We start from the raw sequence: 17,597 nt of genomic DNA on the forward strand, positions 1-17,597 counted from the left end.
TCAATATTAGTTAGCCTTTAAATCATGTTTGAAATTGACACTGTTTAAAACATATTTTATTCACACCAACGATATCCTATATAGATAATATATTATGTTTACGATGGAAGTCCTGGATTAAAAAGTCTCCCGCTTAGACCACTCGACCATCCGTGCTCATGCTATTAGCGAATGTATTTTTTAGTTATATAAGCAATCCTCGTAGTTTCACAAAATATAACGACAACAACAGAACATTCCAAATTATTCAATCGTTTCGCGTTGCAACGCTTTATTATTTTCAGGTTTTCAAACCGTCAAAAGATGCATATGATGGATATTTTAGAGCATGGTAAATGTTCAGTATTACTATTTCCTCACAAATATCATAACTTAAACGAAAATTTGCGAATCTGAACCAATTTTTTTAATTTTGTCAATTTACCAAAAAAGTTATTGGTTTATGTTGAACAATTGCAGTATGTTTGCATTTCCTAAAGTTGGAATAATCACGCCATACAAGTGGTGTTTGTTGTTGCCGCTGAATAAATTGTCACAATTAATCTAAATGAATTTAGTATGCTTCACCATCAATCCCTAAGCAAGGATCATACTCTCGTCTTGTCAACAATGTTTAGCCTGACCTGCTAAGAAAGAAGCAGAATGTTAAATGTTATAAGGTGGACATGTGTATACAAAAGAACTTAACCAACAGCGTCCATAATGTAAATTTATTTGAACTGGAATATTTACACTCCTGCTTTTTCTATATATACCATGTGTTAACAATACTAATATATCCGCAATATTATTTGATGTTTTTGGGTGGGGATTAGTCAAGTGGTATTAATGATTGGCACATATTTGTATGTACAATTTCCATTGTTTATTTAGGTTTGCTTCGTTGAAAGAAAAATTAATTCGTTTGGAGAAGAAGGCTATGCCCTTGGACGTATGAGAGATAATGTAGGTATCGCAAAACAACAATTACACATTAAAGTGTTTTTTCATTCTTTTTGGCGCTTGATTTGTTTGTTTTATTGACACTCGGTTTTGTCAGTGCATGTGTTCCTCGTATTAAATACATGACATAAGGGTCTATCGTAACGTTTCATGAAATCTATTATAAGGTCAGGGTCAGGTTAATGAGTACGGGCTCGAGTTAAAAAATACAGATTAGGCATGGCGTCTTCATGTGATTGTTATGTCTTTTAAAATTGCACAAGCACACGACTGTCTAATCAAAATTCAAACACATAACAACATCAAAAAAACAGCTAAGGGATCATATTTGGGTCACACATTACCGTTTATTTCATAAAACAGTATATAGAACAATGCGACTGAGGCAAGACGAATTGTGTTTACCTAGGAAACACAAGAATCGTAAAGCTGAAGTTTCATATCGTTTATGTTTGAGCACTTCAACACTTAAGTGTTGTTTGTAAGGAGTACTGTGTTCACCCGTCGCTGTTCAATATATCCAGTCTCTCGAGTTTACTTCAGCTACAGAATTACTTTGTAAGGTGTCATGAAAACATGTTACTCCCCATTTATAAATGACTGCGTCTCAAAGGAAGCTTGCTCGTCAGCAGATGCAGCAGTGGTTTCGATATGCTTGAGTTTTCGTTATCATATGCTGAAAGCCATATACACTTATATCTAATAGAATTCTTATCCTATGGTTCAACATCATATAGTGAAGGCCAATTGAATAAATGAGAGTGTACCGATTATTTCAGTATTAATTCGTAAAAACCGTGTCCATCCTATTAACTGACGATGTCCTTTCTTTAAATGTTATCCATAATTATAAAAATACAATTCGTGTCTATATATAGGTGTGCAGAAACATTGCATCAACTTCTTCGACGAGTCAGTGCTCACAATGTTGTAATAAAGACCTATGTAACCACGAGAGTTGTGGCAAACCAGGTAGGTTGTGCAATTTATATAATAAACAATATTTTTCATTTTGTGTGTGAACTTATTTATAACTTATCCGTTGAAGTTAAAAAAGCAATAATGAAAAATAGCTTCATTGGTAAATATCAATTGAATCTTGGAACTCAATATTTTAATGCAAACACTCTATAACGTCAATATGATTTACTCATGTAAAAGGGAAGCATTAATGTAATTCATACGTATTAAAATGCGTTGGTCGTAGTAGATTTGTATTGAGTGCACCGGGCTGTTTCTAATACCGACATCTCCCTCTGAAGATCTTAAGTTGTGTTACGGGATATATTGCGAAATACGTTAAGCGTCCCATTCCATACACGACCATTGCGCCTTAAATAAAATTTGTTAAGCACATGGTAGATTGCATCTCGGTCCTCATGAGAACGGGTGTGTCAGTTAGTAAGTATTGAGCGCTGTCAGTGTGCTACCAGTAGACCGACGTCACGCTCTGCATATACCATACTAGTACACACTCTGTGCACTTTTCATAGACTATCCTGATTCTCGTTGACCCGTATGTTACAACTGTATAGAAGCCGTATCCGACGGCAGATGCCACCACATAGACGTATGTCGACGCGGCGGGGGTAATATCAAATCGACACTGCTTTTAAGGTCGTCACAATCGACTGATCATACATCAAGAATTTTTCAACAAACGTTAAAATTTCGATGAAAATATGCATCGTTAGTTTCAAAGGAACAATTCAAAATGGTGATATAACTGTCTGGGCGCCTTAAATATAAGTGCCAGGCAATTATTAAATCCATATTCTAAAGATGAAATTGAACTCAACACGTTGGAGTTATTTTAAGAAACGATCGTGTTAAGCAACTGCGTAAATATTCAAAATCATATCGAAAAAAAGGTATATTTGAAAACTTACAAACGCAAAAGACACATTTTATTAACTGAATGTTTTATTTTGGAATGGGTACAAATTGTGTCATATTTTGTCAGGATATACACAAATAATTATACGTACCGTAAATACTCTTTTATATTAATCTACTACACGCATGTATTTTCATTTTCCATATCACTTATCTTAAAGATACTAGGCGATGAACGCGAAGGCAAGATATTACGGTAGGAGATATCTCGTGTTCTTGAATCCTCAGAGATCGACTAAAGGCAACAACGAGTGCCCAAATGAACACTTTACTGCGACCTGTTTACTGTTATAGTTATTGCGGTTTGCTTTAAAGCATACAAGGCAGTGGTTCCTTTGGTAAACACAAATGCATAATCGTTATACGCACTCACACACTCAGGCATGCACCCATGCACAAACACCAATATCGCATCCTAGCCAGCTGAACGTACTTTCATATGCCGTTTGCCCTTTTTAATACACGTTGATCAGTCGTCTGATTAGATCCATCGTGATATCTTATACGATCGGAAATGTAGATCGACATGGTTCAAATATTGCACAAAAATAAAGTTAAAACGTCACAATTGTCGTGTGTCATTTATCAGGCCTGTTTTGTAATTTGCAAATAAATTAATTTCTTAACTTTTTATTTTTCTTTAAAAACATTAATATTTGTGTTGAATATACTTTCGTCGAAACCTTCTCAGACGCCAAAAATAATGTTCCAACAACAGTAGTTTACAGCCCGGAAACTATCGAGTAGTCTCTCGACAATAGTAATGTTCGACATAATAATAAACCGTGGCATGTTATCAAATAACAAATATAACATGCAAAAATCCATCGATAACTTCATAGTCTAATACACTTAGACGAACAACGAATACGATGCAAACAAAACTAGCAATACATTTCAACGATGAAGTAAGCAAGCAACAGTTTGCAAAAAATATAAATTACACAAATGATGAAAGCAATATTAATATAAGGGACGATAGATTTGCCTCGTTAAGCATTAACGAATAATGAATTCCTTCAACAGCATACACAAACACACACACAATTGCAGTCGTCATGAAGCATACCGCATATGCAAATAAATAACACAATAATGTGTTTAGGCAGAATGCATATATTTGCCGATTAACCCTTTCAAAATTGTACAGATCAGCTGTATTTCTTATGGAGAGCGCCTTAAGACATGTGTCCCTTTAAATAAAAAACGCTGTGTAGGTATGTTGGATGATTTGCATTAAATTATAATTTATCTTATCTCATTGGAATGATTTAAATGTATATGCCAGTAGTAAATTTACGAACTGAGCGAGAACCGTTGCGAGGTGTATGGAAATTAAATTCAGGCTTGTCTTTTATGTGTTCTTAACGATAAGGAAAATGTGTTTAAATAAACGAATGCATATTCTACGACAAATGCAGTGTATAGGATAATTTGAATTGAAACAGTTATATCAACACGTATAACTATGTATATGTGTAAAAAATTTAGAAATAATTAAAGTGAACAATTCGTGTACTATGATTACTATTATTAAATAGATTAAACGAAACGGCACTTCTTTAATGCTACGGATTCAGAGGTATTAGAATATATCCCGATGGTTGATATTTTCAACATTTCGAATTTCAATGTTTTAGTTTGTGAATATAGAACCAATGCGACCGTGTTCACTATACGTTCAAATGCTATAAATTGTGTTGTTTTTTTTCAGATTCTGTCGGTGTGGCCACATCGGCATGCCCGGTCTGGATTGTTCTAAACAGTACTAATCCAATTCAATGCGCAAACCCTCCTCCAGTACTGCCCTCAATAGAATACAAACGTTTGGCGTTAGTCACATTTTCATCTGCTTGGGTATGCAGTCTGCTCCGTATGCTTCTGACACTTGCTCATAAGGTGGATTGTGAGCTTGAATACTGTACAAAAACGTCGGGTGTAGGGGGCGAATTCAGCAAAACATTTAGAACTGGCATCTATATAAAAACACTAAACAAAGCATTATCAGTGCCCCTTCGAGATAATACCAATATATGGCAGGTTCTGAATATGAAGAGTCTGAGTCTGGATGGTCTTAGTATTCAAGTTGAAAATGCCAGTGCTGACATGTGGCAGACTCTTCATGGTTTGAATATAAAGAGTCTGAATCTATGTATTAGGAGGGAAGTAAAGCATACCGAGTCGTTGTCTCAGGCGTTATCTTCGCTTACACAGCTAGAAATGTTCAGTATTGAAGTGAAGTATTGCAGTCCTAGTCTGTGGGATTCTCTGCATGGTCTGAATATCAAGAGTCTGAGTCTCCGTATGAGTTTGTTTGTTGTGAAGCATAAAGAGTCGTTGTCGCAGTCGCTTTTATCGTTAGCCAAAATGGAAACACTTAGTATTAGAGTGAAAGAAGACAGTCCTGATCTGTGGGAGGCTCTTCATGGTCTGAGTATCAAGAGTCTGAGTCTGAGTATTGAGTGGAAAAGGAATCTTACAGAGTCGTTGTCTCAGTCGCTTTTATCGTTTACCCAAATGGACACACTCAGTATTAGTGTGAAAAAAGACAGTCCTAGTCTGTGGGGGCTCTGCATGGTCTAAGTATCAAAAGTCTGAGTCTGAAAGGTGAGTATTATGCATTTATTTTAACTGAGGTATGCGACGCATATGAACCAACCGCTATTATCGCTCACAAAACTGGAAACATTAAGTATTAGTGTGGATGAATACAGCCCCGGCCTGTTGGAGGCTCTCTATGGTCTGAAAATCAAGGGACTGAGTCTGAATCATGAGTATAGACATTTTAAACGGGAGCATAGAGAGTTCTTGTCTCAGTCGCTGTCATCGCTCTCCCAGCTGGAAACATATATAAAAATATATCGCCCTACAGCTACCCCCAATCATTGAAGGATTTCAATATCTACTGTGCGGCATTGCGTCCATCCAAACTACGTGACCTTTGTGATTCAATGACTGCATTTACTCATACAATTGAGATGAGTCTAGAATTTGATTGTGCTTCTAGTTTTATGTCCCTTGAACGAATCTCTCTGCAGGAATATATTCCTTTTCACCAGGAAATTACTGCACGGAAGAATGTTGCGGTGAAACGATTCCGAATAAATGAATCGCATGATTTTACCAAATTTACCATATATGTACGTGACATTGGTGGTGTTGATGACGCTGCTCCCGATGACTTCTGCATTAAGGATTATGCATATCAAAAATTCGTTAAATGTCTTATTGACAGTCCAATCGATCGAATTTCTATACGACTTCAGATCGGTCCAGACTAAATCTAATACATATTTTGTTATTGTTGTTAGACATTTTATTGATATAAAACAAAAGATATTCAAGTGTTGAAGTGTTTGTGATGCTTTGTATAAATTAAACTTTTTTTGACTTGTTAAGAGATGTTGATGTTTGTTCCATACATGAAATTAAGCTACATTTGTGCTGGTCCCTGAAAGGCATTTCACACCTAATTAACTGTCTATTATTCGAAGACACTTTGAATTCTCGTCTTGTCGGTGCTAAAAATATTCGAGTTGTGAAAACAGCGCAATCAAGCAGACAAAAACGCTTGATAAGGTGTACAGTTAGTCGCAGTTTAAGAAACACTGCAAATTAGCATCCTTTGAGATGCAGATAAAAGCTACACAGTTTTAATGATAATTAAATAATTACCAGCAATCGATAAGTATGATAAAATATATGGTATAAAAGAGAGCGTAGCAGATAATACATTGGAATCTCTTAACTGAATTCCTTCTTGTCATTTGTGCTGATCATGGCAACACAGAAAGAAAATAGTCTAACAAATTTTCAAACTCCTGAGCAGTCTAGTTAAAGACCCACTTGTGGGGGTATAGCTAGATCAGGAAAGCTTCTGTTTCCTATATCGGGTAACGGAAGTAGTGGTCGCCCTTTGACATCGTTCACTGGGAAAGACTTTGCACAACACAAGTCTGACTGAATGTAAATTACATTCAGACCGTGTAGTGATAATGTTGTTTTTCGTGTTTTGTTTTCATGCGCACGTACGTACCTTGTGTGCTATTTTAAATATGCTAAATTTACATTGAATATTATTTGAATATGTTTGATTATATATGTGTTATGTGTGTATGTTGATTAAAGTAAATGAATGAACTATTGTTAAGTTAAGTTTACTGTAACCTTAAGCGATTTTACATAACCTTTTCTTTTCCAAGCACCGTCTTATATGTTAATAAAGCGTTTGCGGTCAGAAGTTAAGCATCACCAACCGAAACAGTGAAAAACAAATAATACCATGGATTACTCGAAACATGCGATTTTTCGAGCATCGAGGTCAATCCCGTGCTATTGAGTTATCGCAGTTTTACTGTATAACATTATGCTATCAAATGTCAACACAAACACATAGTAGAAAAACTAGTATTTCGTTTCTTACAAGATCAATGTCTTATTTGCATTTACATTACATAAAAACTGTTCATGTTTATGTTGTAACCATCTTTAAAAAAACAATTGCCTGAGTACTTTTGTTACATTTATGGATTATTAAAATTAAAAAAAATGACATCAATGTTGATCCTAAATAGTAAATGATTTCAGAATCATTAATTCAAAAATGGATCAACATAACACGATGTTCATTTTGCTACAGAGCAAATGTCACACTACTAAACGCAATTAAACTAAAAAAAATTACTCTACGTTTATATTTGTGTTATGATGACATGTTTATATTCAATTCATTGATTTGTTTGAATGCTTTATACAATTTTAAACATATTGATGAAAGTGTACATGTGCTCGTTTAAGCACGTGCATTTTAATGTACACGTTCCAGATTATTATCAAACGGTTGACTTCACCTAAAAACAATCCACTACATTACAGTTTTGAAGTCCTTCTTTTATATAAAACTCATCCTCTTAAAATGTTAAAATTTATCATACAATACGACATTCTTATTTGCTTGTTTGTGCACTATGCTTGTCATTTTGATCGTTTGGAAAAACCGTGCAATGAAAATGTCGCTTATTAAAAGTATCGTTTTAAGATGTAACAAGAAAATGATATTTATGATTTAAAATTGCATGGATTTTCAACGGTATATTGGTATACTTCTAAATATACCGGTTTTATGTTCCAGTGTTGATATTTCTTATTATCCAACGACAAGTACAATTAGTTTGGAATTAATTTATAAATTAAGTTTGGCAAAAATATCTGTGAAGGCTGAGTTTAAACAACAAATGCATAGTATTGTTTTCTAAATAATTAAATAACTAAACATCAATTAAAAGTATTTACAAAATAAAATCGTTGAATTTAGTATTTGTGTAATTGCTTAAAATGTGCGCGCCTATGGTACATTAACAAACATACGCAACTATCAGTATTTGAGATCATTATACTTAGTTACTTCGCTATTAAATAAATGAACTGATTAAACATATTAAACATTCAACTTACATATTGTGCAAAATTAATTTAATTTGCATTCGTGCCCTTTATTTTACCCACATTTTTTAATTGTATAATGAAAATCAAATGATACTGCTTCGGCTATAAACGCTAAAATGCAAACAACAAAATATGCAAGTAGCGAATAAGAAGAGATGCGGATACGTTTAACACACATGACCCACTTTACGTCGAATTCAAAGGGAAACAAGAAATATCTTTTGAAAAAGATATACAGCGTTGATTGTGGTTGGAGTTGGTGAAAGGTAAAGAGTTCAATGAATGAGATCAAAGATAGCGAATGTCTTTTTCTGTGCAGTTCTTATTTGGATCACTGGCAGTACGGGATGTTACGCGGAGTTTTCGCGGCTTATTTTACATTGTTACAAATTGCTGGTCATAAACCTATAGATACAAAACAGAAAACCAAAAGAAGAATGGAAGTGAAATTAAAACATACGAGTCAACCGGCCACACGCGAAGAATCCGTACATATTTCAAATATTTATACGCGCGTTCTTCGAACAAACCTGTTTTAGTGGTTTGTCGGGCATTGCTATTTGATTCGATTATTAACAGTATCGAGAATCATCGCGCTCATGCTTAATACATTAGTCAATATAGTGGAATATTTTTTGTTAAATTAATCAAAAATAATATGTATCATAGTTTTGTTGAACACACATTAAGAATCTATTATTGACATACCATAATTATATCGCTGAATATCTTCATTTAACATATTTCTGGTCTAAAGAAAATTCCAGTTCACTAAATTATATAACGATTATTTTACTGGCCGCAAACTGACCCTGATACTTGCGGGTTGGAATGCAATGCATTAAAGTGAGGCCACGCTTCCACTGCTGGAACGACGGCTTGTTTAAAACTTTATACTTTTACATGTTAAATGTTCGATTTCGAACACAATTTAAAATGGTTTGGCCAAAACGATACTTTTATGAACTTAAATATATAAGTACACAGACAGAATATGGAAGTAATTACTAAATATGAGAACATAGCCTTTAAGTACAAACGCGCTGGCGCTGGCAATCCTCTGATAATCATTTTCACTACTTAGGCGTTTCGGTTAACCGGTTAATAATCGGTTACGAGAAAAGGTTAACCGGTTAATGATTTTTGTAACCTCTTGCATACCTAGACAAAATACAAATAACAGTTTGATGCCTTAAGTATGATACTTAAAACCAATAAAACAATTGAAATCATGCGAAATCATCATCATCATCATCATCATCATCATCATCATCATCATCATCATCATCATCATCATCATCACCATCATCATCATCATCATCATCATCATCATCATCATCATCGTCATCACCATCATCATTATCATCATCATCATCATCATCGTCGTCGTCGTCGTCGTCATCATCATCAGCAGCAGCAGCAGCAGCACCACCACCACCACCACCACCACCACTTCCACCACTACCACCACCACCATCATCATCACCACCACCATCATCATCATCACCATCATCATCACCATCATTCGACAAATATGTCGAATATGTCGAATATCTTAAATGCTTTACATATAGATCTAACCTTAAAAAATAATAAACGGCACATTTTAAAATATAACTATCTACTCATGTGTTATTATTGATATTGCAGCCACCATTGTATCAGGTAGATTTTAACGTAGTGATTCGATACATATTTTGATACATATTTTATTAGCTACACACTTTGCTGATTACTTTACTTACTGAACGCACACACGTTGGGTTAAATTTTGAATAAAAACTGTAGGCTCCAGTTTTGTAAAGTTAAGCGTAATATTTTTTTAATGTGCTGTGGTATTATGCTGCAGAGGGTCGCCGGAATTGCTAATGGGAACCCCAACTGTCCGATATGGTTACTGCCTATTGAATATAATAGACTTGTATTAGATACGTTTCTGACTTTAACTTTGCATACGGTTTCCGTTTGATTTATGCATATTCAGTATTTTTTGTCAGAAGTGTTGTTCACTGCTCATTTCTATTTTACATGTTTATAAAGTGTATTTGAAATTTCTAAAATGACCGCTATTTTCAGTTTGTTAATATACCCCTTTAATCCGGTGTATGTACCTGTATTAACTGACATTAAAATTATTTATGCGTTTCATAATAGTTACGTAAATGTGTTTCGAACGGCGCCATCCTACAATTTGGTAAGTATATCCAGTTCTAAGTACATGTTAGTGATGATCATGCCTTTTATAACACACTATTAACAGTTTTTGTTCCATTTATAATACATGCGTTATAGTATAATGTCATTATCTCCCTTGATATAATGCACCATGCGGAGATAATAGATGCAGTATATGCAGTTCTGATATGTTGGTTCTTTCCCTTTTTGTATAAACCGTGTATTTCTAAATGTGATAATTATTATATGACTGAACGAATGCTTAATTATTTCTTTTTGCATCAACTTTGTTTAGTATTCCTCGGTAAATTTTTATAATGAACAGCGTCATCAACGTATGGTAAACACATCAACGTAATCACGCTATAAATGACAGCTCCGATAAACAATTTAATTTCGTTTTATAATAACAAACAATCATAAAAATCAATTATAAAATAATTATAATCATTATTTTCCCGCAATGGCGCTGAATTATAGTATATAATGGGCTGCAATTTCCACGTGCGTTATTTTACCCTGTTACCCGGCCCACCTCCCTGTGACGTTTTCGAATGAACATCGATACTCGCCATTTTGTTATATTTTTTCACCCATTGCTTCCATGACTTCGTTTTCTCTTCGCCTATCGTCGTCAAGGCTGATCAGAGACTGATTGAATATGTTTTGAACTTCCGGTGCCAGAGTGCTGTCTGTGTTAAGAACTGTATCAGGGACTTCCGGTATCGGGGTCTTGATTAATTTCACAAATATGTCTTTAAAGTGGCACTGTGTTTTTATGATAAATGACATGATCCTATTTTTGCACATCCTTCCGATGTCGGGGGATATAAGCTATCTTAATTTTATTGTATTATTTGTGTTAATTTATTATTTCTTAGAAAACATAACTATGCATTTGTTGTTTAAACTCAGCCTTCACAGATATTTTTGCCAAACTTAATTAATAAATTAATTCAAAACTCATTGTACTTGTCGTTAGATAATAAGAAATATAAACACTGGAACATAAAACCGGTATATTTAGGAGTATACAAATATACCGTTAAAAATGCATGCAATTTTAAATCATGAATATCATTTTCTTGTTACATCTTAAAACGAAACTTTTAATAAGCTACATTTGTATTGCACGGTTTTTCCAAACGATCAAAATGACAAGCATTGTGCACAAACAAGCAAATAAGAATGTCGTATTGTATGAAAAATTTAAACATTTTAAGAGGATGAGTTTTATATAAAAGAAGGACTTCAAAACTGTAATGTAGTGGATTGTTTTTAGGTGAAGTCAACCGTTTGATCATAATCTGGAACGTGTACATTAAAATGCACGTGCTAAAACACGCACAAGTAACCTTTCATCAATATGTTTAAAATTGTATAAAGCATTCAAACAAATCAATGATTTGAATATAAACATGTCATCATAACACAAATATAAACGTAAAGTATTTTTTAATAAGTTTAATTGCGTTTAGTAGTGTGACATTTGCTCTGTAGCAAAATGAACATCGTGTTATGTTGATCCATTTTTAAATTAATGATTTTGATTGTTAGCATAATGTTATACAGTAAAACTGCGATAACTCGAGATAGCACGGAACTGACCTCGATGCTCGAGAAATCGCATGTTTCGAGTAATCCATGGTATTATTTGTTTTCACTGTTTTGGTTGGCGATGCTTAAATTCTGACCGCAAACGCTTTATTTACATGTAAGACGGTGCTTGGAAAAGAAAAGGCTTTGTAAAATCGCTTAAGGTTACAGTATACTTAACTAAACAATAATAATGATCGTGCATTCATTTAATTTAATCAAAATACACACATAACACATATGTAATCAAAAAAATTCAAACAATATTCAATGTTCATTTAGCATATTAAAAAAAGCACACAAGGTAAGTACGTGCGCATGAAAACAAAATACGAAAAACAACATTATCACTACACAGTTTGAATTTAATTTACATTCAGTCAGACTGGTGTTGTGCAAAGTCATTCATAGTGAATGATGTCAAAGGGCGACCACTACTTCCGTTACCCGATATAGGAAACAGAAGCTTTCCTTTTCTAGCTATCCCCACAAGTGGGTCCTCCACTAGATTGCTCAGCAGTTTGACAATTTGTAAGACTATTTTCTTTCTGTGTTGCCATGATCAGCGCAAATGACAAGAAGGAATTCAGTTAAGAGTATCCGATGTATTATCTGCTACGCTCTCTTTTATACCATACATTTTATCATAATTATCGATTGCTGGTAATTATTTAATTATCATTGAAACTGTGTAGCTTTTATCTACATCTCAAAGGATGCCAATTTGCAGTGTTTCTTAAACTGCGACTAACTTCACACTGTATCAAGCGTTTTTTGTCTGCTTGATTGCGCTGTTTTCACAACTCGAATATTTTTAGCACCGACAAGACGAGAAAGTGTCTTCAAATAATTGTCAGTAAATTAGGTGTGAAATGCCTTTCAGGGACCAGCACAAATGTAGCTTAATTTCATGTATGGAACAAACATCAACATCTCTTAACATGTCAAAAAAAGTTCCATTTATACAAAGCATCACAAACACTTCAAAACTTGAATATCGTTTGTTTTATATAAATAAAATGTCTAACAACAATAACAAAATATGTATTAGATTTAGTCTGGATCGATCTGAAGTCGTATAGAAATTCGATCGATTGTTCTGTCAATAAGACATTTAACGAATGTTTGATATGCATAATCCTTAATGCAGTAGTCATCGGGAGCAGCGTCGTCAACACCATCAATGTCACGTACAGATATGGTAAATTCAGCAAAATCATGCGATTCATTTATCCGGAATCGTTTCACTGCAACATTCTTCCGTGCAGTAAATTCTTGATGAAAAGGAATGTATTCCTGCAGAGAGATTCGTTCAAGGGGCATAAAACTAGAAGCACAACCAAATTCTAGACTCATCTCAATTGTATGATTAAATGCAGTCAGTAAGTCACAAAGGTCTCGTAGTTTGGATGGACGCAATGCCGCACAATATATATTGAAATACTTCAATGATTGGGGTAGCTGTAGGGCGATATATGTATACAAATGTAGTGTGAGTGTTTCCAGCTGGGAGAGCGATGACAGCGACTGAGACAAGGGCTCTTTATGCTCCCGTTTAAAATTTATATTCTCATGATTCAGACTCAGTCCCTTGATTTTCAGACCATACAGAGCCTCAAACATACCAGGGCTGTATTCATCCACACTAATACTTAGTGTTTCCAGTTTTGTGAGCGATAATAGCGATTGCTTCATATTCGTCGCATACCTCAGTTCAAAAAATGCATAATTCTCACCTTTCAGACTCAGACTCAGACTTTTGATACTTAGACCATGCAGAGCCCCCCACAGACCAGGACTGTCTTTTCTCACACTAATACTGAGTGTGTCCATTTGCGTTAACGATAAAAGAGACTGAGACAACGACTCTGTAAGATTCCTTTTCCACCCAATACTCAGACTCAGACTCTTGATACTCAGACCATGAAGAGCCTCCCACAGATCAGGACTGTCTTCTTTCACTCTAATACTCAGTGTTTCCATTTTGGTTAACGATAAAAGCGACTGCGACAACGACTCTTTATGCTTCACAACCAACATACTCATACGCAGACTCAGACTCTTGATATTCAGACCATGCAGAGAATCCCACAGACTAGGACTGCAATACTTCAATTCAATACTGAGTATTTCTAGCTGTGTAAGCGAAGATAACGCCTGAGACAACGACTTGGTATGCTTTACTTCCCTCCTAATACATAGATTCAGACTCTTTATATTCAAACCATGAAGAGTCTGCCACATATCAGCACTGGCATTTTCAACTTGAATACTAAGACCATCCAGACCCAGACTCTTCATATTCAGAACCTGCCATATATTGGTAATATCTCGAAAAGGCACTGATAATGTTTTGTTTAGTGTTTTTATATAGATGCCAGTTCTAAATGTTTTGCTGAATTCGCCCCCTACACCCGACGTTATTGTACAGTATTCGAGCTCACAATCCACCTTATGAGCAAGTGTCAGAAGCATGCGGAGCAGACTGCATAGCCAAGCAGATGAAAATGTGACTAACGCCAAACGTATGTATTCTATTGAGGACAGTACTGGAGGAGGGTATGCGCATTGAATTGGATTAGTACTGTTTAGAACAATCCAGACTGGGCATTCCGATGTGGCCACACTGACAGAATCTGAAAAAACAACACAATTTATAGCTTTCAATGTATAGTGAACACGGTCGCATTGATTCTATATTCACAAACTGAAACATTGAAATTAATCAACCATCGGAATATATTCGAATACCTCTGAATCCGCAGCATTAAAGAAGTGCCGTTTCGTTAAATCTATTCAATAATATTAATCATAGTACACGAATTGTTCACATAAATTATTTCTAAAATGTCTTCACATATACATAGTTAGTTATACGTGTTGATATAACTGTTTCAATGCAAATTATCCTATTCACTGCATTTGGCGTAGGATATGCACTTGTTTATTTAAAAACATTTTCCTTATCGTTAAGAACACATAAAAGACAAGCCTGAATTTCATTTCCATACACCTCGCAACGGTTCTCGCTCAGTTCGTAAATTTACTACTGGCATATACATAAAAATCATTCCAATGAGATAAGATAAATTATAAATAAATGCAAATCATCCAACATAACTACACAGCGTTTTTAATTTAAAGGGACAACTGCCTTAAGGCGCTTTCCACAAGGCTTACAACTGATCTGTACAGTTTTGAAAGGGTTTATAGGCAAATATATGCATTCTGCCTAAAAACATTATTGTCTTATTTATTTTCATATGCGGTATGCTTCATGACGACTGCAATTTTGTGTGTTTGCGTATGCTGTCGAAGGAATTCATTATTCGTTATTGCTTAACGAGGCTAATCTGTCGTCCCTTTCATCATTTGTGTAATTTATATATTACTGCAAAACATACAAATTCACGTTATTAATATATAATTTTTTACATGTTTGTTTACCGCCTATTTTTTATAATTAGCTAATGTAGTTTAATCATGTTTCCGTTTATTTTGACTAATACACATTATAGCATATTCCGTGTTCATTACACCGAATGCACTTTACAAACAATTAACTTAATGGTATATTTACCTTCAATAAATATGCCGTCTCCCTGTAGGTTTAACCTTTTCAGCTTTCGACACAATGATAGGTCAATCTTTATTTCAGATGCAGGTTCGTCATTTGCAGAAGACATTCGTCCGTTTTCGAAGGATACCTTGTCGATGCAAACTTCCAAGGAAAGGACATTTTCCGCGTTATTTGTCCAAATCCTATGTAGGTCTATGATGTTTTGCTCATCGATTCTGAAGCGACTTAGTTTAAGGCGAATTTCGTTGTGTCCGTTTGCAACAGCTTCTCTGAGTCCTGCTAGTATGGTTGTTTGAAGCCAGTAGTTGTGGAATTCACTATTTATCAAAACATCGTGTTGATCCATCATGATTGATAGCGCTTCCGCACCCGATATATCCAGTCCACACAGGAATATAAACACCTGTGATATGTCGAGATATGCATTCTTTTTACGGTTAATATAGACTGAAAGGACGTCATGAATTAGATTGGCATTGTGGGCAATATGATACGCAGCGAGAAATTCCTGTACGCTCAAGTGGATAAACATAAATGATGACGTTGATCGCTGTGCAGAAGCGTTTAGTTTTGCCGATAATATTCCGCATTTTAATGCAAAATCCATTAGTTCTCGTCCATTCATCTTCAATGTATTTAATTGTGTATTACTGAACACTAATGAGTTTTCCTTTGCATTTACAAACAACAAATAAAATGCTAATTCAGCAAGGCGATTCAGGCGTTCAATATTAGGCTTTATGAATTGACTACCTGTTAAGCATGGAAATGGGGGTTGTTCAAATTCACGCATTTCACTGTTCGCTTTCTTACAAAGACTCTCCAGTAAGAGAATGTATATTTCACACTTAGAGCCTTTGAGTTCTATTCCCTCTGCATATGAACAAACAATTGCAGAGAGCATCATTGGAGATGACAATAAATTGTCGAGCTTTTGTTTCGCTATGTAATCCTTAAATGCTGAGCACTTTAAATCAAGATCATCCTTATCAACCAAGCGGCTCAGGATTATTCTGCTAAGCTCAAATGGCTCATTTATTCCTTCCAGTTGCACCGATGTGTATCTCTCCGAATGCGTAATATTAACTTCAGCCAATTTCCAAGGTCTTGTTGAAAATAGCATCACACATTTGCTGTGTTCTACTACCAATGCCGGTAGATTGTGATGATCTCCTGGTCCGGTCCACTCATCTAGACCATCAAGTAGTATCAAGCATAGTTCACGTTTCATGATCTCATTCAATAGTTTGTACGCCTTCTCACGGTATTCAAGGGAGTAAATCGAGTCTATTATTTGTTCTTTAATCATAGTATATACGTCGAATTGTTTCACGGAATTTCTCAATGTAATATGGAACACGAACGTATAGCCTTGCAGAACGTCGACATCCCTAAAGAAAAGTGAACTGTTACCAGATTCACTAGAAACATGCGATCCTCCACACCAGTCTATGGTCATCTTTGCTAGAAATGTTGTCTTTCCAGACCCCGCCTCACCTTGAAGAAATATTCGTGGGTTAACTTGAGTATCAGTAAAACACAAATCCTTGTACTGCCTAACATTTGCGTCTGTTTTCATAAACGTCCCTTTATACTTGCACATTTCCCACATTTTTGGCGGCATGTACACATCTTGTAATTGTTCATTAATGTTGTCATTCAATGGAGATATTGTCAAGTAATTGAATTTGAACGTGTAAAGCTTCTTTGTAAGTTCGATCAGTTCTGAAATCAAAACGTAACTTATTTATTATAAGTATAAGTAGTTGTTCTAGTAGAAGAAATAAAAGCAGTAGTAGTAGTAAGAGTAGTAGTAGCAGTAGTAGTAGTCGTCGACGTCGTCGTAGAAGTGGTGGTAGTAGAAATAGTAGAAGCAGTAGTAGTAGTAGTAGTAGGAGGAGGAGTAGTAGTAGTAGTAGTAGTAGTAGTAGTAGTAGTACTAGTAGTAGTAGTAGTAGTAGTA

Source organism: Dreissena polymorpha, chromosome 9 (assembly GCF_020536995.1).
Source record: "Dreissena polymorpha isolate Duluth1 chromosome 9, UMN_Dpol_1.0, whole genome shotgun sequence".
NCBI lineage: Eukaryota > Metazoa > Mollusca > Bivalvia > Myida > Dreissenidae > Dreissena > Dreissena polymorpha.